Genomic DNA, 8512 nt, shown 5'->3' with positions numbered 1-8512 from the left:
ATGCGGCAAGTACCAGCTTGTGAACCTGAGCCTGCTCTAGATCTAGGTCCCACCGAGGTGTGTGTCTCTGTGCTGGTGCAAGGTATGGGTAAGCGCTGTGATGGGTCTTCCAGGCTATTTCCAGCTCTTCAGTGGAAGTAGTGCCCTCTTGGCTGGAGGTGAGGATGTGGATGGAGCTGAGGGACTAGCTGGTTGATGGTGTCAGTCACTTGGCAGAGTTCCCTGTGAACCAAAGTAGAGATAATTAGTGCATGGCAGCAGAGTCAAAAGCAGGAGACAGAGCACTCACAGTTACATTGAGAGAGGGATGATGTGGTACAGGATCCTCACGAGGGTGTTCACCGCTGACATCACCACCTCCGCAGGCATGGTCCACATCCTCACCAGTTAGCGCAATGGCACACTCCTCAAAGTGAGTGAGGGGCCTAATGTGGGCCACTCCAACTCAGGTTTGGGATTTCTCCCTGCGGCTTTGAGCCAGCTTCTCCTACATGAAAACAGATGGAAATAGTGTGAGCAGGACACATGACACTGCATGGAACGTTTGTGTAGTGAGCGGAGCCATGGACAGGATGACGACGCGAGCTCCAGAGGATATGAGCCTGATGGAGATGTGAGGGAGTGTGTGAGAGTTAGTGGTGTTGTCCTTTAAGATGTGAGATGGGTTTGTGAGTTTGTGAGTTGAGAGTGATGAGGGGAGTGTCTTACCCTGGTAGAACTGATGAGACCATTCATCCTGTTGTGGCATCGGGTGGCTGTCCTTTTTTTGCGGGGTATTGGCACTGACCACCGCTGCCACCACCTCCTAAGCTAGATTGGCAACCTTGCTTGCTGGTCTTCGCTCAGAGCGGGGGTAGAGGACATCACGGTGGCTCTCCGCAGTTTCCAAAAGGCGCTCAAGAGACACATCACTAAATCGGGGGAGCTGCTGTTTAATTTACATTGATTCTGATATGTGTTAAAGTAAAAGTTATAAAAGTTATATCTTTTTTGGTGATTTTTTTCATTTGGGACTCATTCAGTATACTTGATTTGTTTGATTTACAGATCTCCATAGTGGTTGTAACAGTGGAGAATTCGGAAAAATTAGGTGGTGAGACCTACCACGGACTCATTAACCTGACCTGAGTTTCCCACTTTTGATGCCTAGCAGGACTATCACTTGCCATTCCATCCCTGCAAACTGCACAAATGCTGGCAGGGGAGGGGGTAGGTCAAGAATTCACAGTCCATTTCCTTGCTATCCACTCCATTCCTGCTGTTTCCCGTGACCACGCTGTAAACCATGCATGTGGATGTGGGGTAGTGGCTCCACATGTGGCAAATAGAGGGAGAAGACCTATCCCTCCAATTATTTATCTTCTGCCACCTTTGTCAATGTCAAGACCTTCAGACCAAGTTCTGGGGGGGGTGGGGGGAGGGGGTCAGTGGCCCCTTTCATATGCCTTCCACCTATTCAGATGCTGCAATTGCTCTTGGGTCTATTGGCATGCTCCTGCTTGCTGGCAAGAATTCCTACATGAATACCTAATTAAACACAGACAAGGAGCTGAACTCTGGTAACACCAGGGAAAAAGTAGTGGGCATAAGTTCTTCCCCACCCTGCTGAACTGGGATCTGGAAAATCTAACCCCTGGTAACTTGACATTCATTTTGACCAACATGGCAAAACCAATAAGGGCAAGTAAAGAAAAAGACTCCAGCTTGAATTTCCTTTGTTAAGAATTCAACGCTACAACATTGGGACTATTCTCTCAAAATATATTCCTTACTTTTCTTGCTTGTACTGTTCATCTCTGTTAATAAAGTGCTTGTATAAGTAATTTAGTTACTTGAGACATTCATCTAACTTCACATGGTAAAAGCTATTTCACAAGACGGTTGGATGGCTTCTTTGTAATAGGTAAGTTTCATGAATAGAGGATGAAGACACGTATGGATGAAAATAAATTAACGGGAAGGAAATTGAGAATGGCGATGCTTTGCATCCAGGTGATAAAGATGAAAATCTACTCCATTAAATTAGAAAACAATGTTGTCCAATAGGGTGAAAGATGATAAAGGTACAAGAGGTCAGCTTTTATAAAATTAAATAGTTGTATAATTAAAAGAGTTGGCTAGAAAACTATAAATGCCTGCGATGCAGTAGGAAAAAATCATTTGCTAGTCATGTGAGCTACGGGTGGAAACATCCCAGATTTTCACTAAGTGTGGTAGCAGCAGGAAAAAGGACGTTTTACCCGCCAGCCACAATGGCGGCTTTTCACACTATATTGTCCCAATCCCACATCACCAATCGTGCATTCCCAGGAAACATGCCAATTTGATGGGGGGGGGGGGCAGGCTCTCATTCGTTCACCACGCCATCACCTCGCCACTTCCTCACGCCGGGTGCTATATTCAAAGTGCAACTGTTCGCATACCCATCAGAGTTTCAAACCAGGACTGCTGCATAGAAGACATGGTCCTGAAAGCAAGAAGACTGCAGTTTTCTTTTATTATTGTTAATAAAACTTCTACTATTAATTTTTGAAAATCCCAAAAGTGTTACTGGACCTCTTACTACTAAGATTGGTACATTTTCTTCTCATTTTCAGAATACAAAAAACAAAATGGTGTATGGCCCATAAGCCAAGTTTCCCTCTATGATTTGGTTTGGGGCAGCAATTAACACCGGCTGTGGTCACAACACTTGGGCATACATCCTCTTCATATCCAGAAACCAATACACCCATGTCACAGAGGGGGGGTGGGGGGGGGGTGGGGGTGTGGGGTTGCTGAATCCAAATTTGTGTTCTTCAACAATTGGGTTCAACGAGTATGGCTGCCTGGTCAAATGAGGTATTGTTCTGCAGGCTCAGGCAAGGGCCAGAATCTTACAGTGAAGGCTGAATCTTACCACTGTCAGGGCTGAGAGCAGGAGGTGACTCTGCCTCTCCTGGCAGTGGGACCCAGGGATGCATATTCCCAGTGCTGATCAATTATGTGGTCATCACTGGGGCCGCCGTTCTAATTAAGCGTAGTGACCTGTCCTTAAGAGCTGATGGCCCAATAAGAAGGCGGCAACTCAGCAGCCTTGGCCATTGCTGAGGCTACAGCTGCAAGGAGAGGATGACTCAATGGCCCAGGGCACCCCTGAAGAGGAGTAAGTGGGGTTGGAGGACGTTGAACCCAGGTAGGCAGGCCCGATGATTGGTGGGGTGGAGGTGTGGGGGCGAGGGGCAGGGGGTCACAGAGCAAAGGCGACACCTTGCCGCGGGGACAGTCATTGCTGTTAGAGAGGCCCTCAATGGTCATGGAGTTCCCAAAAATTAGGGCCCCATCCTCAGATCCCACTGGAAGGCCACTAGGTTTCACTGAACAGTTTCCCTGTGTGGAACCAGGCCCACCCCAATGCAAAGGGAAGACTCTTAATTGGCTACTGAAGGGGTTCAATTGGGTTCCCAGCAGGTGGCTGATCTGACTGTTTCCTGCCAAAGGCAAAATGGCACAGTGAGATGCACGATCCTTTCTGCACGATCCTGTCAGCCTTCCTGTCTCCCAGCCCGACTCTAAGGGGCTGGTAAAATTCAGCCTAAGATGTCAATATCTGCTGCATCCTGCATAATGTTGTCATGCAGAGGACAAAACCCTTCAGCCAACCAAGAGGGTCAGCCTGCAGTTTAATCAAAGAGAAGAAAGCGGATGAATTAGACAAGCATAAGAATAGTGCCCCAACTATTGATTCATCAGGTATTCACTCAAATTCTCTAAATGTGGCCTTGAATGAGCATCCTTTAGTCTTCATGGTAAATAGGCCATACATACAACACTTTTTGCCATATATCTAGGGCTTGTGTGTTAGGTATGGCCCATAGGCTGTAATTTGGCAGCTTTAACTCAGATGATCTGACACACCCAGTGGCGAGATTCTCAGCAGCAATCAGGCAAATATAAGAAGCAGATTTAGGGAAGAACAATTGTTCTCTCCATTCCCAGTTTGCCTGCAGTCAAAGCACATTTGTGAAAATTGTGCAGGGAGCATACAGAAATCATTTTAATTAGCAGGTAAAGTTAGGTTATTTTATTTCCTTAGATTCTTATTTACTTACATAATAGCATGCAGAAATACCAGAACCAGCTTGACCAGAATTGTGAAATCAGGTTTATGAGAATTACTGAAATGGAGCCCTTATACATAATTTGTTTGAATGTTCTTTACTAGGTTCTTTGCTGTTCCAAACACTCAAAAGAAAAAGACCATTAGTAACTGGTCTGTTTTCAAGACTATTTCTGTCAGAATTCCATAACAAACAGTGCCAAGCAAAGCACGTGTCTTCAGATAAAACCTGAATAGAAAAGTGGTTGCGAACACTGCCCTTCCAACTTATAGGGAGTGAATTTCCTTCATGGTAGAGGTGCAGAAACTTGGAAGAAAAGTATCCCATGACTTGAATTCAAATCAAGACTAATAGGATGCAGTTCTCCTCTCCAAAGGGTATAAGAGGTCCTTGTGTAATAAACTGGAACAGTCTCAATCCAATTCCCATTATTAATAGCTCCACAGGCCAAATGTGCCCAAATTATGATACTAATTGACAATCATGTTCAGAGAGTGTATGAAGACGTGTTTGAAATTGAAAATGGTGTAGAAGTGGTGCTCTTTTGAGTGTCCCACAAAACTGATCTGGGCCATTGCAGCCCAGGGACTTTATCTCCATGATTGCAACATCCCACACTTACTTTGATGATAGGTGAGGCTGTCCAATATTAGTCAGCCTTAAATCAGTGAACTGTCTCAGGGCACCACAGCACACTGGTCCAATGCAAATGTGGCCATTGCTACAAACTGCAGCTGCCCATTCAACCCAGGTACAGGTGACCAGTTGAATGCCCCATAAGTTGGTCAGTCAAAGGTCAAAACCTACCCACTTCATTCTACAGACACTGCATGGTACACTGACATGGAGGCACCCGATTTCCATGAAGGATGATAGATCACCCACAAAAGAGAACTAGCTGGGAAAGCAATATATGAATCTTTGTATGTTCGTATGTTCAGCTACAAAGAAAAGATCTTAATGCACAGGTCCATTCATGGGGGTAGCACTTCAAGGAAGAACCAGCGTATATTCTACTTAAAGACATATATGTGTGGCTCAGAGGGCAAAGCACTATAATTAGCAGATGGTGAGTCAATGCAGAAAATAAAATATTCTTTGTTTGTACTTGTAGCCTCCGGGTACCTTTTGATTTTTGTTGCCCAGGGAACAAGGTATGTAATCTGGAAGAGTGATGATTGAAAGGGTGATTTTAGGATTGGAGAAAATACTTATTTTTTGATGAGCACAGGGAAAGATGTATGGAGGCCGAGAAATGCAGAGCATTTAAATGAATACTTAGAAGATCTCCTCTACAAGGCCTGTCAAATAGTTAAAGGCAAAATACTGTGGATGCTGGAAATCTGAAACAAAAACAAAAAATGCTGGAAAAACTCCGCAGGTCTGACAGCATCTGGGGAGAGAAAGACAGAGTTCACGTTTCGAGTCTGTATGTTCTGAAGAAGTCATACGGAATCGAAAACGTTAACTCTGTCTTTCCCTCCACAGATGCTGTCAGATCTTCTGAGTTTTTCCAGCAATTTTGTTCCTGTCAAATAGTTGTTTGCTGGCTCCATAGTGATGTCCTCCCCCTTCTCTTCACAGAGCTCTTACTTTGGGGGCTCCATATCAATGCTTCTTTTAAAAATGTTGTAAAAAAATACAGTACAGCACAATAATATTCAAACCTTTGATTAAGTGATACTGAAAAATACTTTTCTGAGCAATCAAGACAACTGAAATGATGCTTTAATGTGCCAACAGTGTGCAGCCATCGACCTGATTTTGTCAGATCCCACTGGAAGGCCACCAGGTTTCACTGGACCGTCTCCCTGCGTGGAACCGGGCCCACCCCAACGCAAAGGGAAGACCCTTAATTGGCCACTGAAGGAGTTCAGTTGGGTTCTCAGCAGGTGCCTGTTTCCTGCCACAGGCAAAATGGCACAGTGAGATGCTCCTGATGCCTTTCTGCACGATCCTGTCAGCCTTCCTCTCCTAGCCCGACTCTAAGGGGCTGGTAAAATTTAGCCTAAGGTGCTTATGATCAGTCATAAGTTGAACGTTGATGGAGTAGAATCTCTTATGGATCATTTGTGGGGCATTGATGTTGATACGCTTATTCATTCCATTAAAGACAGCTGGACTTGGGAAAACTGCCACTTGAAAAAAGGCCTAGAATTCTCTCCCATTGCCCTGTGTAATCTAACAAAGTTGTTTGCTTGAACAAACAATGCTTTAGTTGTCTGCTTTATCCAGTGTTGCGCTGGAAATTGATTAATGCCACTGATATCCCCATTGGCCAGCTAAAGAGAAAATAGGAGAATAAAAATTCATGGCGAATTCAACTTTGATTGCACCATGCCTGGCACATTCTCCAGTTGGAAGGTCTTTTGAAGCAAATGACACAATAGTGACCAGCCTGATTTCTTTTTATTCACTCATGAGATGTGGGCATCGCTGGCCAGGCCAGCATTTATTGCCCATCCCTAATTGCTCTTGTTTAGAAGGCTTTTAAGTGTCACATAAAGGCCAGGTAAGGAAAGCAGATTTCCTTCCCTAAAGGGCATTAGTGAACCTGATGGTTTTTTACAAAAATTGACAATGGTTTCATGGTCATAATTTACTTTTAATTCCCTATTTTTATTGAATTCAAATTCCACCATCCGCCATGGTAAATTCAAACCCAGGTCCCCAGTGTTGTCCTAGTTTCCTGGATTACTAGGCCAGCGACAATACCATCACACCACCACCTTCCTTAATGAAACTGAGCCTGTAAAGTTACCTTACCTTCTATAGGACCCATATACCCTATCAGGCACAATGTATTGTCTAGGTACATGTGGGTGTTGCCAAGGGGAAAAGTCCCCACAGGGCATTTCCATTAATTATTTTTCCCATAGAGCAAAGGACATCAGCTAAAAAGATTGACCTTTAATCTTTCTATGCTTTCAGACTGGCAAACCTTAGCACCCTCTTCACAAGGGAGATGTTCACTGCCTGGCACTAATTGAGGTAAATGATGCAGAAGATGTTTTTCTGTCCTGTTTTTGTTTTATATCATTGTCATATTATTTAAATAGTCCTACTGAACCTGGATGCAAAGCTCCTGACTCTGCCTGTGACACCCCTAGAAATTTGAGGCTCTGACCTGTTTTCCCCCAGCATTTTGCCCAATGTCCAGGTACTAACAGGAGGAATAAAAACAAAAAACTGCGGATGCTGGAAATCCAAAACAAAAGCAGAAACAGAGACACCTGGAAAAACTCAGCAGGTCTGGCAGCATCGGCGGAGAAGAGCACAGTTGACGTTTCGAGTCCTCATGACCCTTCAACAGTTATCATATCTTTGTTCTGTTGAAGGGTCATGTAGACTTGAAATGTCAACTGTGCTCTTCTCCGCCAATGCTGCCAGACCTGCTGAGTTTTTCCAAGTATTTCTGCTTCTGTTTTACTAACAGGAGGAATATCAGCACCATGGTTTATTCCCTCTGATCTCCTAATATGTCTTCTTTACCATGTACTATTTCAATAATGATATACAATATAACACCAGCCAAGTCAAAACAAGTAGGAAAAGTGCTTTGGGAATCTATTGCTTAATTTTTATAAATTTTAGCAGAATTTATTTAAATATTTTGAGCTAATGAATAGCCTCATGCTTATTTTCATTTATGTAAAGTTTGGTGGCCAGGAGCTGAGCAGTGCACATGCACGCCTGAGTTCTTTTTAATGTCACAGTCAAATTTGCAGCCAGAAAAATAAATCAGATACTGTTGGCAGCTTATTGATGCTGATCTAAGATCAGAAACTACAGTGCAGCCACAGCCCCAAAACACATGCAGGTCACTCCCACCTTAGGATAAATATGTTATTCAACATTGCTGCAGCAAATATTTTGCTTATTCCACAAATACATGTATTTTAGGAACTGGCTTGTAATTTATATTAGCTCCTTGAATCATTTAATCTTTTTGATGGTGGGTTACATAATTCAGAAAGATTTTTGATTACACCGAAATGCCATTTCCATGAGATATTGGAGGATTGTTTGTGCAGGGGTTGAATGTGAATATAATTTTAACTTGTTAGTATTTGGGGAGCATTGCCAACTATATCGATCTAAAGTGGGGAAACTGTAGTAACCTGATTCAGTTAGGTGCCAGGTTTCTGATATATCCAGTGGTTGCCCAATGTTCTGTAAGGTTCTCCATTAATGTTTAGATATTGCTCTGTATGTAAGCTTTGTACACAAGTAAATTTGTATAAAGTAACTAATTTCACTCTAAACCTCGTTTAACTAATATAGTGGTAAACCTTCGTGATTAACTGAAACCTACTATTATCAAAATTACATTCACAAATATATCTGAATGCTCCATCTAGTGTACAGTTACATTACTGCAGTGTTGATTTGTCCTTTTGATTGACACTCGA

Source organism: Carcharodon carcharias, chromosome 4 (assembly GCF_017639515.1).
Source record: "Carcharodon carcharias isolate sCarCar2 chromosome 4, sCarCar2.pri, whole genome shotgun sequence".
Taxonomy (NCBI): Eukaryota; Metazoa; Chordata; class Chondrichthyes; order Lamniformes; family Lamnidae; genus Carcharodon; species Carcharodon carcharias.
The sequence above is the reverse complement of the archived record's forward strand: the minus strand, read 5'-3'. Positions refer to the sequence as shown.